Source organism: Diadema setosum, chromosome 12 (assembly GCF_964275005.1).
Source record: "Diadema setosum chromosome 12, eeDiaSeto1, whole genome shotgun sequence".
Taxonomy (NCBI): Eukaryota; Metazoa; Echinodermata; class Echinoidea; order Diadematoida; family Diadematidae; genus Diadema; species Diadema setosum.
The window spans coordinates 4,098,638-4,112,680 of record NC_092696.1 but is presented as its reverse complement, the minus strand read 5'-3'; the positions used below and the strand labels follow the sequence as shown (position 1 = coordinate 4,112,680).

At 38.8% G+C, this 14,043-nt stretch overlaps 1 long non-coding RNA gene across 1 annotated transcript; it reads left to right on the top strand.

Annotated features, from left to right (window-relative positions):
- Window positions 1–4,450: 4,450 nt before the first annotated feature.
- Window positions 4,451–7,448, top strand: LOC140236371 (uncharacterized). The gene is made up of 3 exons (XR_011901771.1): window positions 4,451–4,554; window positions 5,064–5,194; window positions 5,750–7,448. It is a non-coding gene; the product is annotated as an uncharacterized lncRNA (long non-coding RNA).
- Window positions 7,449–14,043: the final 6,595 nt, after the last annotated feature.

Genomic DNA, 14,043 nt, shown 5'->3' with positions numbered 1-14,043 from the left:
GGTACCAAGTACTTGCTGTAGCGATAGTCGGCCAAAGTAGATTGGTTTATATCTAATTGTATATTAAGACGTTCCCCAGTCTATTGAGATAGTATTTTCAGTAGCATGCTTTAATTTGTTCAGGATACTTCAGAAAATTCCAATAGGATTGGCAGTGTTAACACAGTACAATTATTTTTATCAATACTGTAATGGTGATCAGTGAAGATAAACAAGAAAAAGAAAAATATAATGAGAAAAATGGTGAAAGTACATCAACATTGCGCTGTATACTTTCCATTAATGTTCATTAGAAAGAAAGCCCGATGTGACCCGCTACAACAAAATGATCCTAAAGTCGGGCGAGATCAATTATTTGAAAATTGCATAACACAATTCCCTAATCTTTCTGCTTTAAATTGATATATAACACATCTTATGAAAATAATCGGCTGCGGAGATATCGATGTTTAAAAGAGAGCATGTCGACGCGTCTGGGAAATCACTGTTTCGAGAAAAGCGCCCTAAAAATTCTCCTTGCGATGCAATCACGACCAAGGGACACGCAAGTCAGTATTCACCTCCGGACAATAGAAGGTAATGCCCCAGTCACACAGTGCTTTACGATGGATTACGTCCGCCGCGGATAGATACGAATGAGTGGACGCAGGGGGACGCAGCGTGGACGCAGGCATCCGCAGGGACGTATGTAGACGTAACTGTCCGTAACTCATCCGTAAAGAAACGCAAAATGACGTCGCCGAACCTGCGAAATTTTGAAATGTTCAAAATTTTGCAGAGGGACGCCACGGACGCAAACTTACGCAAGTAACTGTAACCAATCGTAACTATCCGTAACTGAACGTAGCTACCCGTAGCTTGGACGCAGACCATCCGCAAAAAAATTTACCTTCCGTCCGTTTGCGTTCGCTTACGTCCACCGTAAGTATCCGAAATTAACCGCAAGTTAACGTATCACAACAGTTTCCTCCGCTTACGGATATTTACGGACAGCTACGGATGTTGCGGACAATTACGTCCTTCGACGTTTTCCGTTTTCCACTCGCATGGGAACACAGAGACTCGTGGGAAGGCACACTACTCCTGTTGCCAAGCTGCAGCGCCTTTACATGAAGGAATACTACAACACAGTCGGAGCGGTGGAGAGGCAGAACTACATGGTCAAATTATGAAATTTCTCCCACATACTGGTCATTTTAAGTGGCACCCATATACCATGTATACTCATGACATCGGTTGACTCTTGGTGCTGAACTTTTTTTCTTGTACTCTTCGAATGTATATTTTTCGAAAAAAGCAATATTTTGGGTAGGGGATGGGGTGATAGCATTTTATTCACTTTTCTGGCCGGGGAAGGTGTGGGACAGGGGCAACTATATAAAATGAGAACGAATTTAGTATTTCTCTGTAGTCTTACCCATGCACTTTACGCTCCATCGAATGTGTATTACATTTTTTTTGATAATAATAATAATAATAATAATAATAATAATGATAATAATAATAATAATAAAAAAAAAGGATATTTATATTGCGCAGCTACTATAATAATATACTTTATTGCGCATTACAAAATGACATGCATACAAGAAATTCAAACAGAAAATACATTACTTCAAGAGATGACTTGATATTGTATTTGGGTGTGGGAGGGGTGTTTGAAAGTTTTGATATCTTTTTTTTTTCTGTAAATTTAATAAGCATTGCTTTATCATAAATATCTCCTTAACATAAGACAGTAAGTCATGAATATCGCTGAACAACGACAGCGTAACCACAGTTTGTCTATTCCATGACTGCAAGTAATATTTTCTCACTCTAATGTTTAACTTTTCGATCTATATTTTATTTTCTTTGTGGTATAGTGATGTTATATGTGACCCTGCACCACAAAACACACAAAAAGTCGCCACACATGAAATTTTAGTTGAGAGCATATTCTGAAAGAGCAGACTTTAAGCTTTAAAATGATGTATTACTCAAATCAAATGGACTCTCCTAACCTATCTAAATAGTGGAAAGAATGCACACACTCAGAAAAAGTGTAAACTGAGAAAAGAGGCTCTGAAGTACAGTGTAAATTCAAGCGCTTAAAGGGGCAGTCTTTTAACTTTATAATGCATGATCATATGAAAATACTGTGTCAATACTATTAGAAATCGCATATGCTTTTCTTCAACGAGATCTGTGAACTTCAAAAAACTCAGTTGAAATCGCCTAAATCGCTCATTTTTCGGGTAGTCGGGAACGCCCCCAGAAAAAGCAAGGACCGGTCACGTGCCTTGTCAGGTGACACTTTGACGTACGAGGGGGTATTCATAGTGCCGACTGTCTCGCCGTATACCGTACTTCACAGTGCAGTGAGTCTTGTGTATTTGTAGGAAAGTTAGAGAAAATATTTCAAGAAAATGCCGTGGAGGTGTGTCGTCACCGCAGCAAAGACACAAAAGATGGGTGTAAGTCTGCACAACTTCCCTAGGCTAAAGATGACGCCATTCGAAAGAATTGGGTTTTGAGACTCATTTCATTTGCTGAAGCGAGCCCAGCAGTGCAGTGCAGTGCAGTGCCAGTGGGATGCATGCGATGAATGGTTCTTCTATTCAACGTTATAGTCGTCAGGTTGTACAGCCTCGTAAGCAGTGATCGCTTGGAGGAGTGGAGCCAAGTTAAAGTACATGTAAACTAGTAACTATACACAGCCCAGTCGCTGTACATGGTACGTCGCGACAGGGCTGTACGCGCGCGACCACCAATCACTAGGAGAGGCGACGTAATCGTATCACGATAGCTTTGACTTTTGATACTTACGATCATTTTTGTCACCTCAAACTCATCGAGTATACTCTTCAATATTTACTCTACATCTGATGCTATATATATTCAAATGTACGTAATGAAACTTACCGAAATTGATCATCATATCCAGCATGTCCACACCGTACACAATCTTTCACGCCAGGCCAAGCTTAGATATCGGGTGGTCACGTGATGTGAATGCCCTTTCAAGCAGCGTACGCACGGTTACTAGTATAAGGTATACAGCTATAAACTGTACTGGGTTATTGTGTCGCAGACGCCAAGGTTTGTTCGACACTTTCAACGCACACGCGCTCGCTCTGGAGCACATCCGGTCACGCATGCGCATAAGTCAAGGCGCCATTTTGAATCCTGCAACGACGAAGCCCGACGGTCAGGAATTGCGCCAGAAAGTGTCATTTATTTGTTCCACGGACTTATCGCAAGTGGTCTCCATGGACCCAGTGTGGCGAACTATTCTTCTGTAGCATTTAACGTGAGTAAAGTATTCTGTTTAAAGGAGAAAAGTATACATGTTCCTAAGTTTTGTAGTTGTGTTGAGGTTCCTCACTTCGAGGCTGCATGCCGTGCGTGTCAGACGCTGTTTTCGCATAGCGTAACAGTGTCTGGTCGGGCTAGTAAACTAGTAGAGGAGGGGCTGTATACTCGGCTAGGATTTGTGCCCAAAAAGAGGATCCTACAGCCCATAGCTATCCCTGTCATCAAGCTGGGAACTGGAAGCCAATCCCATCGATCGTCAGAGAGCTGAAAAACAAAGCGGATCAGCAGTTCTGAAGCTGGAGAGAAAGCGGGTATGTTCTGTATAGCGTCTACGGTCTAGACGACTCTATAGAGTCGAGATAGAAACACGAGACCAATGTATACACTCTTAATCTCTAGATCTATAGACATAGAATCGGGTATGTTCTGTATAGACGACTCTCTAGCTATCATATGAGTATCGTAACTAGATCTATACACAGCCCAGTTGCTATATAAATCGGGACGGGGTTCGCACGGCGTCTGGTTATGGCCTCGGCCTATTGCTAATATTCTACTAGTATCATATTATTTACTAACAGTTTCACGGTTTAGATAGGTTGATAAGCTCTGTCTGGCGTTTCGAGTGGGACTGCCTTGCTTCCCCAATAAAGCTCTAAAGAGTTGTACGTAGTAACCGAATGGTTGGATGGTATGTTCCAAAACAAATTATTAGATTGAATTGATCTAGGACTGGGCATTATTGTTTGTCTTCACTTGCCCATTTGTCATTAGACAAGTGAAATCTTCAATATCTTTTTTTTTTTTCTTGCCCCAAAATTTTTCCCATATATTAGTTGGCTAATGTAATGTGATTTCATAGTTTACATGTACAAAAAAAAAAGTCACTTTCCAATCAGACAAGGAACTTTCTGCAGTCGTTTATTTTCAGTTGTCGTCATTACAATTTTACTTGCCCTTGTTACAATGTTGAATGTGGGGAAGTACTAATGGCAGTTATTACTTGTGATTAACAGTATTTGTTTCTCCCAAGAGTTCCTACATGCATCTAGTTAACCATGTTCTTACAGGCCTACATAGACATTTTTTTTTTATTCAATCCTCTCTATGCTATTACTAATTACAGGGTTCAGCTGGCAGCATTGCATTACAGTGTACGACACAAATCCAGACCGGAGGCAAGCTCGAGGTGCAACAGGTGATCTGCTCTACCAGATTGTGAAGCCGAAATACAAGGCTGGGTCTTCTAGTGTGAAGGTTCGTAAAGAATGGCGTAGATATTTTATGCAATATTGGAAGAAAATGAATTCACGTTACAAGACCAATTACAATGAAGAGAAAAATATTAGAATGGCACAATTTGTCAACTACACATTTTATTATTTGTTTGTCTTTGTAGAAGCATGGCTTTCTTGACCACTGAGTACACATAAAATGATCAATTTTAAAAGGTCCCAAAATGTTTCCCATATTAGTTGACTAATGTAATGTGATTTCAAGTTTACATGTACAAAAAAAAAAGTCACTTTCCAATCAGACAAGGAACTTTCTGCAGTAGTTTATTTTCAGTTGTCGTCATTACAATTTCACTTGCCCTGGTTACAATGTTGAATGTGGGGAAGTACTAATGGCAGTTATTATTTGTGACTAACAGTATTTGTTTCTCCCAAGAGTTCCTACATGCATCTAGTTAACCATGTTCTTACAGGCCTACATAGACTTTTTTTTTTTAAATTCAATCCTCTCTATGCTATTACTAATTACAGGGTTCAGCTGGCAGCATTGCATTACAGTGTGCAACACAAATCCAGACCGGAGGCAAGCTCGAGGTGCAACAGGTGATCTGCTCTACCAGATTGTGAAGCCGAAATACAAGGCTGGGTCTTCTAGTGTGAAGGTTCGTAAAGAATGGCGTAGATATTTTATGCAATATTGGAAGAAAATGAATTCACGTTACAAGACCAATTACAATGAAGAGAAAAATATTAGAATGGCACAATTTGTCAACTACACATTTTATTATTTGTTTGTCTTTGTAGAAGCATGGCTTTCTTGACCACTGAGTACACATAAAATGATCAATTTTAAAAGGTCAAGATATACATTTTCTCTTCTTTTTTTTAGGGGGGGGGGGGGTGGAGGGGCAGGTCTTATGCCTGTTCCACTAATCAGAAGTCATAGAAGGGAGGCAGTCAGTTTTCCATTCCCGAAGACCAACACTCCACATTCCATGACCAATTTCTACTTTGGCATTCTCAAATCAAGTCTTTGCATTGAGGAGGACAAACCCCAATTTTGATATGAATTTGCAAAGATTTTTTTAATGTCATTATCAAAATGATGGTTTCTGTTCATGACACCTCAAGGACTTTGTTGCTAATAACCAATGCAAACACCTTAATTCCATCTATTTTGTGTGTCCCTTTGTTTCTTTCTGTTGAATTTTCTACAGCACATGTTGATGATGTCCTTTCTGCTGTTGTGGAGTACGATGACAAAACTCCTGCATCCTGCCAGCCTTCAGCGCCTCCCCTTGTGAGTGCCATCGTGTGTCATCCAAGGGAGGAAGTTATTGAATATCACAGGAGACAATTTGCACCTGACAAATGATGTGATGGTTTCAGGAATCCTTGAAATTGAGATTGAAGTTCATATTATGTACAATATGATACAAATTTTTTGTGGAATGATTTTTTCATCTGTTCTTCTGTCAGATGTTGGATACAAACACTCAAAATTTTGTTATGCATACCCAGCATTCTTATGCGCTCTATTCATGAGTGATCATCTAAAGACAAGATAAGATCACCTTGGTTACTGTTGTGTCCCGTCTGTATAACATGTATGTAGCATTTCATCACAAACAATATGATGCCAACTTGATATAGTGTTTCAAAGACCATTTCTTTGCCAATTGAATATTGTCCTTTTAATAGCAAAATCATAATTCATTTGCAATACAGGAGTCATGTGGATACAAAAGGAAAACTGTGTATTCTTTTGTTGATGTTTAAAGCATAAATGACCATATTTATGGACAGATGAGCTTGCATTCTTAACACTATTCTGTAGAGATATTTAGTGTTGTATTAAAATGGTAAGTTTAGAAGATTTCTACATGAATGCTGTCCCTTACTATGGTTTTATCATAGCATGTTTGCTGTTATAGATTAGAGCTCATCACTCTTATGATCAAATATCGATATTTTTGACAAGATAATTTAGAATCAGATGTGCATGCATTATAGAACACAACACACTCAAAAGGGATTGAAAAAAATTGTATATACATGTAGTTTTGAGAAGAAATGCAATAATTTACTCTTGGTATATGATTCACAGATTTATGAAAAAGGAGAACAAGATGTGTTCTAAGCATTAACATTTTACATAATCTTCATCTGTGTTTAAGCAGACTTAGGCCCAGGTACTCAAGTTCCGAGATCTGGAATGCATCCACAGGGAGAATCCGCACTCATAATGCGATGCTTAAGTCTAGTTGGGGAATTATTCTGTTGATATCTATTATACATGTAGTTCTCCATACATAATCATTGAAGTCAAGCATTAAAAGTTAAGCATTGTTTTTTCTTATGAATATGGTGTCAGGGGTCTTATGAAAGAACAATTGCTAGGTCACTCAGACTCAGACATTCATAATTATTCATGCAGATAGGTACTTCTGAAAATGTGCACACAAGCAAACACCCACATGCACATATGCTCACATACATTCACACATTTGTACACATTTTTAAATGTGTGAAAGATTGAATAACATCACTCACCTGTATTGTTTTGTATATGTACACTTGCAATACATATATTATTTCTATCCTAAATTTGAGTTCTGTAGAGATTTCTGTATAGTGAAGAAGAAATCACAAAGCTTTTGATTCAATGTTACATGAGAATGTCTCATAATATTGATATGAAATATACAGTATGTATGTGGAAAAGATAACTCTTCCGGACTGATTTGATGTCAAATGTGGATGTCACTCATGCGTGCTTGACTGACCAGCTGCCATTGATCCAGTGGAATAAATCCCATTTTGTTCCAACATTAGGATATGGAGATAACACACTGGTAGGGTTTTACAATCTCACTCCTGTAAGTACAATACCCCTCCCCTACTTTTCCTCACTCCCTTTTACTAATTTTCTTTGGTCTCCTATCTGTACACACATCAACACACACACACACACCCTTTGCCATACTACACACATACCCACAAACACCTTCAAACAGGCATCACTTGAACACTCCCACCAACATGCAAATCACATACATATACATTCATGCCATATAAATCTTACCTGTACATATATCTATGAGGGGAATATTTCTATCCATTCCATGAGGGGGAACATCAGACAAACATAGGGCAAATATATCAATGATATATTCATCCTATGTGTGTCTGATGTTGGTGTGTGTTTGTATCTGATATGCATGAGTGTACTGAGGGTGTGTGTATATGTGTATGTTTGTGCATTTTCATGTGTCTGTATGAAGCTTATCTTTTTTTGTTAATAAGGATGAATTTATACTGCATGTACTGTATTACTACAACCGCTCCAACTACATATAGAAAACACAACACACTTTTTTTTTCATTTGCTTACAAAATATAATTGGTGTAATCAGCTGGAAGGAATGTTTGACAAATGAATACTGGTTCATGACAGAAAACTACTATATGAGCCAGCTACATTCCAGTTCAATGAGTTCGTAACTAGACTTGGTCCTGTTCTCTAAATAGAGGCTGTGAAGCTATTGCCGGAAAGGCTACAGCATCTTAATTGTATTAGATCGTTATTTGTTTTTTGTGACCATGATTGACAACATAGCTGTTCAACATGTCAATTCTACACAATCAAAATTACCTTCAGTTGTATGGTTGTGAAAGTGTCATTTTCCAATTGCTAAAACATGCAGTAGATCTACATTACAAAAGAGAGAGGGGGAGCATAGTAAGAGTAAGAATTGAGACAAGAGTGCATTTGACATACAGTCGAATCTTGTTATAATGAGGTACATTATGGGACCAGAGATATCACTCCTGTATATCAAGATCTTGTTATAACTACAGTTTGTCATATCACTGCTTATAATATTGAGGTTCCACTGAACATGCATCAATAAATTACAATAAAATACAATGTACTGTAGATCATTTGTACAGAGAGGCTGAAGTCCAACAGCATGTTTCTCAGCTGTGTGCCTTGATGAGTTGGTGTTGGACGCTGCATATCATCAGTATACCCAACATACCGGTAATGGACAAGGTGTCTGACAAAGTATACATGTGACATTTTGCAATGTACAAACTTATCTGATGCATTTCTACACTGTGACCACATTCCCGTTAAGCAGATCGCAATGTGACAAGTTGTCACATTCTACACCCAATATCAGTGCTGCATATACAGTCTTATTACAACCTGTGCAAAATGAAAGCCTGTCACTATTTCTGATGGATGAGTTTATCAGATTTTTCTAACAGCAGAACATGGCAGTAGGACTCTCACATTTTGGCCCAGAAATGTCCAGCATCATCTCACCAGTTACCGGTATGCAACATGTCTTGATCGCCTGATATTGAAACAAAAGTGAAACAAAATGGAATGCAAAAGGAGTAAAATTTGATAATCCTATTATATGACATCATGTGTTCATCTAGGAATTTATCTTGAGAATAGGATTTAAATTAGACAATGTAAATGGGACCCATGGGGTATGGTAGTCATTATTTGGGGGACGACTGTATAATGGCAGGATAAAATACATGTATAAAAACATGTATTGACTGCCTGAAATTGAAACAAAAATGAAATGAAATGGAATGCAATGGAATGCAAAGGGACTAAAATTTGATAATACATTACATAAGTGTTACTCTAGAAATCGTGAGAACAGGAATAAAATTACACAATGTGAATGGATCTTTCATAATACTGATTACGTAGAATCGTATAATGACACCACAAAATTCATTAGGAAATTATCAGGGATATGAAAAAAGCCTAATATTTATTGCAACATTTGGAAAATAAAATAGGGAATTAAATGTGCCCAACAAACTCACTTGTTATCTGCAGCATTTGTTCAAGCACCTTCTCCATAGGCCTACTGTTGGGTGTCCTGGTAGCTTCCAGTTTCTTTCACCCATTCATCGAGGCCCACAGTTGAGAAACCTGGATGTGCTATAATACAGCGCATTGGAGCATCGAAATGTCTTTCGTTGTACCGTAATTCTCAATCTTGTCCATTATGTGCTCTGTCACTTTGCAGCAAACGGATTCCCTGGCAGTGGTCATGTGGGAACACAGCTGCGACAGAGGCACCTGAAAACAAAGAAAACATGAAAAAAAAAAGAAGAAACATAACGAACAACACATTCCTATTTCCTTCTTTGTGTTTATTAGTTGGTGTTTTGAAGTATGTACTGCACTGTCACACAATGAGGTTTAGACTATAGGCCTATTAGTCATTAGTGAAATCATTGTTTGAGTTCTAGGCAAGTGTGAACAAAATATCGTTCATGACTAGGCCTGTAGGAACCCCTACTGCCAGAGAGGTTACCACTGATACCAGACTCTTCAAACCACTGCTTAGCCCAGCCACATACAGTAATTGAAATTGCAGTTATGGTATGGCCGGCAAACACTTGTACCTTATTGCAAACAGCAGTTTTTCACTTATCCTTTCATAACTTGTCTTGTGCTCGGCAATTTACATGTGAAACTGTAGTAGGAGGGCCTAGTGGAAACAAACTTGGTTGGAATTTACCAGTCGATTACCTCATGATAGGAAGGTCCTTTGGGCCAGAGAAATGACCTCCTTATATACCGGGTACATGCGTATACAGGTACAGTACTATGAATTACATCAAAGTTTATACCAGGACTCAAGTGAAATACTGTTAAATGCGGAAAAAAAATTGGGATCTGAAAAATCAGTTTGTCCTTGTGACATTATGAATGAGATCGAGAGATATGAGAGCTCAAGTATGACATCTGCCTCGCCAGCTCAGTGCATAGCCTTTCAATTCATACCGTCGTTTACCGATGTCCCTCTTCCACTCCAGTTTCACGTTAATGTTGTATTGTAAACAAAATTCTGTTTTGATTTTTCCGACCCCAATCGACCTGCATTCTGTAAAAATTAACGTTAGGCCTAACGTTAGAGTGAACTATCTAGACTCTCAGCGTACTTGATACTAATGATAGTTACCAATTATTATCTTCCAAGTCCCAACCTCGTCGCGGGCTCGTTGCCATCACCCTGTTCCTCGAGCAGCATCCTCACGGGCCACTGCCCCGGGGGCGGGAGGTGAAGAGTCGGGTTCATATACTCCAGAACGGTACGGCTACGGGCGGGATAAACTCAATACAGATTAGATTTAGGGTTGCGTGGGGCTGGAGCTGGAGCTGACGAGGGGCTGCTTTACCTTCGCCTTCATCATCTCGGTGGGGGTAGCAGCCAGAAAGGCGAATTCAGGTCTGAATCCATATTGAGAACACTGTCTTGTTGACCACGTACTGCTACCAGCTTGTTTACCGTGTATATAGCTAATGCAACGCTATCTCCGCGGAGCTAGCTAGCAAGGTATGCTGTTATCGTAAAAATTAGAGTGCCATCCAGTCTCCAGTTGAAATTTGTTGTTATCATCCATGCACACACACAGAGTCACAATGTACGGTCAGCAGTAAAGCGGCTGTCTGTACGTCTACCTGTCTTTTTCTCTCGCAGAAAATATCTAGTTTTTTCCAAACGTAAACCGGATCCAAAAAGGCAATTATCATGGGTAAAGTGTTCAAAAAAAAGTCAGTGGCGTCACTGGGCCTCTACTAAAATGTCTAAACAACATATTCAAATCACTTTTGGGACGCAAAGATTGTCAGAACTGGTTAAATCTTGATTTAAAAATAGATAAAGTTTCACTCATTTTACATTGCCAACGCATTAGACGAACTCGGTGGCTTCGCGGGGTCTCCCCCCTCATACGTCAAATCGCATAAGCCAATCAGCTGCCAATTTTTGGGGGCGTTCCCAAATCAGTGAACATTTTGAGCGATTTCTTGTTACTGAGCAATTTTTGGTGGATAAAAACGCCAGAATCGTGTTAGTGAGCTCAAATACCTTCTATATAGCCCCAATGTCCGAGTTAAAAGACTCCCCCTTTAATCTTTATCAAGCCGTGCTGGTTGTGCGATGAATGGGACAAAAAACAGGATGGAAACCACCGGAGTAACAACAATGAGGGGATTATCAGATTAAACTGAAATTAATAATAATAATAATAATAATAATAATAATAATAATAATAATAATAATGATAATAATAATGATAATAGTAATAATAATGATAAAGCCTTATTTACCCAGGGTAGCCAGGTCAAGATCGGCTCGGTTGACCCATTTCACCTATTTTCAATCCTCAAACAAATCAGTGTGTGCGACTTTTTGTTCGTTTTGTGATGCACGGTCACAACATATTCTTTACATTTATGACGTTTATTCATATTTGAGTTGCACAAAAAAATTCAAACTTCAAGTTCAAAATTTCATAAATCTTTTATTATTGTAAAGCAAATTAAAGGATTACGATTTTTTTCACAACTTGTACGTAATACAATTTCAGTTTTCCCCAGTATACAATGTAAGACAGTCCAAAATGATTATTGTAGTCCGGTTTGGGCAAATTCCTCCAAATCTTACCTTTCGCAATTACAAATACTGCAAAATAGATCACTTCGTATTGTTACGAATGTGGATTATATGCATCCTTCTGATAATTTGTATGATACATTGAAATTAGATCGGCTACATGTAAAATGGGCTAAACAACTAGCATATACAATGTACCGTTCATTACATGAATTATACCCTCCCTATTTAAATCAAATGTTTTGTTTTCGACAGACTGCTTATAGCACAAGGTCCGGCCCATCCAAATTGAAACTCATTCAACCGAAGACCAACTGTAGTAAACGGTCCCTATCTTATCGAGGGGCCAAACTTTGGAATGAGCTTAATTATCCCTCTTCAACAATTGTATCAATTGAAGCATTCAAACGTTACGTATATCACAGCCCCGACATACCCATTTTTGCAGGACAATGAGTCAACGCAATTAGTAGATTATTTGAGATTGTACGAGAACGATTTTTCTCACCCATCCCCCACCCCCATTCCCCGATTTTTGATGTTGATTATATCATATTGTTTCTAATTTCTTAGTATGTAGGGGTTTTTTTCCCCCTTAGTTAAATTGTATAGCTCATGCCATTCTGGCTTGTTATGTAATTTTAGTTGTATATGATTGATTGATTTGTTGTTTGTACTGATGGCATGTTTTGTATTTTGGTTGGAGCCCTGTGAAAACCAGCTTTTAGCTGACCAGGGAATCCATCCCATGAGTGGAGAATGAATAAATAAAATAAATAAATAAATAAAATAAAATGTGATAACCTTGCTGTCATAATACACTGACTTAATAGCAGGAATCGTAAGAGAAAACCAAATTGTCCATAATTATTATCTGTAACAATCTGTAACTATCCGTAACTATCAGAAAATATCCTCAACTCTCCGCAAGTGTTCAGAACTATTATGTGCCAATTCGTAAGAATATCCGCAAGTGGACGCAAGTATTCGCATCTGGTCGTATCTGTCCGTATCGCCCGCATTTTTGGCCCGCATGAATTGTACAAATTTCTGGTGACGGCAAAGGATCCGCGGGGGTCCGCGGAAAAAATGACTTTTTGGACGTAACGCCGGACGCAGAGCATTATGTGACTGGGGCTTTAGCCCTAGCAAACCCCGTAATGCTCATTCAAACACAGCGTCGCCGGTCTCCTCACCGACCAATCAGTGACCAGGATTCCAGGAGAAGCGGCTGGGCATAGCGCACCCCGCCACCACACACCAGTCGACTGGGGAGTGTGCGAGCTTCACGCTTCGGTTAGCGGCAAGCAGCAAACTGATCAATGAGATCACTCTGGTCGTTGTTAGGGGCGGAACCTATCTGTGGCGCTCAATCCAAATGTTCGAACCAGCTTCTGCTTCGTTGAAACGCCAAAAAACATGGCCCAGAAAAGCGCTATTTTTTGGTCTTTCCTTTCATCATTTTGCTTCAAAATTTCGACAGATGTTAGAAGACATGTCAGACTCTAATAATATGTCAAATTCAGAAAATCGTATGTTTTGACCAATTTTGATGCTCTGACTTCAAACTCGATTTTCACATCTTTGACCGTGCGCGACTTTAGGACCATTTTGTTGTAGCTGGTCACAAATATTTTGTAACCATGTAATGCTTGTAACTTCCGAAAAAAAAAAAACGATCAGTAAACATAAAGACATAATATCCCTTCAATTATAGAGAAATGTATTCAATTTCAACATTAGCAAGTACATTCTTAGTATGAATTTGAAGATATGTATTGGAAATGGAAAAAAAAAATAAAAGAGGTATGACGATAAAGGAACTCTGTCAGTACTTTGTCATAATTATAGGATGGTTTAGAACCACTCATCTCTAGTTTCGGGTGTGACGTGGTTTACAGAGAAGCACTGATATCGACGTCAACTTGCATAATTTGCTCAAAACATTCACTTTTCGCGATCTGCTCGACGTGCGCTGCTGCCATCTCAAAATATAAATGAAATTAGCTTTCTAATTGTGGTACTTTCAGATTTGAGCAAAAAGTAGGTTGCTAACTTCAGTTTCAGAT